Source organism: Dermacentor silvarum, chromosome 7 (assembly GCF_013339745.2).
Source record: "Dermacentor silvarum isolate Dsil-2018 chromosome 7, BIME_Dsil_1.4, whole genome shotgun sequence".
Lineage (NCBI taxonomy): Eukaryota > Metazoa > Arthropoda > Arachnida > Ixodida > Ixodidae > Dermacentor > Dermacentor silvarum.
Genome location: NC_051160.1, coordinates 90,336,817 through 90,338,445, shown reverse-complemented (window position 1 = coordinate 90,338,445; position 1,629 = coordinate 90,336,817). Strand labels below are relative to the sequence as shown.

General features: G+C 44.8%; 1 non-coding gene across 1 annotated transcript; it reads left to right on the top strand.

Annotated features, from left to right (window-relative positions):
• The first annotated feature begins 499 nt into the window (after positions 1 to 499).
• Trnap-ggg (transfer RNA proline (anticodon GGG)) lies at positions 500 to 574 on the top strand. Its single transcript has one exon. It is a non-coding gene; the product is annotated as a tRNA-Pro (tRNA).
• The last annotated feature ends 1,055 nt before the right edge of the window (positions 575 to 1,629 follow it).

Genomic DNA, 1,629 nt, shown 5'->3' with positions numbered 1-1,629 from the left:
TCAGAGGCTTCATTCGAGACTGGTCACCTGACACAGACGCCAAGAAATGATACAGTTTCTTGCAAAAGTTACTAGAACTGTGGCGATGGGAGCTTAAAGCACGGTGGTTACGATGAAAGGTGTTTATTTAGAAACGCGACGATGAACGACGATAGCGGAAGGCTTAGCTGGGGAAGCCGCTCAGATCCGAAGTCAACTTCGTCCTCTTCTTTCGGCCAATGTTACGTAGCAGCGAGCATGGAAACCATGCTTAGTATATGGATTTGCCTAAACTCCCTCCTCAATACTTCAGATGGCTTGTGACTTCGCAAACTGATCATATTCAGCGAAACATTGCGCTATTAATCGTAGCAATTGCGACGATTGGGTGGATGTCTCATTTTTCCTTTAATTACTTCTGTCCACCTAGCGGGTTTCCGCTGAACTAGTATACGTCAAACACTTGCCTTTGCTTCGAGTTGTTGATTAGTTCGACTTAGCCCTGCCATCTGCGCTCGCCGCCTGGTTAGCTCACATGGTAGAGCGGCTGCCCCGGGAAGGCGGTGGTCCCGGGTTCGAGTCCCGGACCAGGACAAATTTTTCTTCAACTGTGAGGCTTTTCTTTCGAGGAACTGGTATGGGTTTCCTTTGTAGCAATTGCTACGATTGGGTGGATGTCTCATTTGAATTTCGCCCTTTCTGTTCTCATCTGCCTACGTAACTTCTTTGCATTCCTCGGAAATGCATTGTCTTGCTGTGGAGAAACCCGTGCCTTTATTCTCCGTTTGTATTTAATTTGCCGAGACAATGTAACTGATTGCCAAACGTTACGAGATGACGGCGCTTAAGCGCAGCGGCCGTATTAAGCTTACTGTTTGATATTTTGTGTCACTTGCGGCGCTCCAAGTCTTGAGACTACGAGGACGACTTATACCCAACGCTCTATATCAACGAAGCAGCACTCGCTATCTGTCAGGTCCTCTGCAGTTTGGTCTCTCGTAATCACTCAATCGCTCGCTATAGTTACAAACAGGCCTGCGTGATTAGGGAAGCAGCGCATCGGCATTGCACCGCACCCGATAGTTGGAAGCAAAAAAGCACTTTTTGAAGGAATTATGATACCGAGTATAAAACGTGGTCCGGAAGAACACCGCCTACTTATTATCTAGAAACCAAAAGACCATCGACAACGCAATCGTAGGAAACTGAAATATTTTAAGTTAATGATGTATAAATGCCCCCTGATATACAGAGTTGCCAGCTAACATGCATCGAGCTGAAAAAAAAAAAAAAGAAAGCACACGCATAATTCTACAAACGCCAATAAGATAAAGTAAAAGTTGTTTAAAGTGTTGGTGAGAAACCGCTTGTGATTTCTTTTTCAGTTGCTGACATCCATTAATTTTTTTAAACGCAATCATCCAACTTCTTAATTGCCGTTCTGATTGTCAAGATGTAGAGATTACGTGGTTGTAGAGACTCAGACGACACGTCGAAATGAGGTGTTTCCAGCAAGGTACACATCGCGTGTTTACTTTTTTCCGGTAGAGAGAGAAAGCCCGCGAAATATGAAAAATACCATTTAGATTGCGCATCCCGATTCACGGAGTGGCACCAGACGGAAAGAAAGTTGTTCGTTAGTTACTGTGC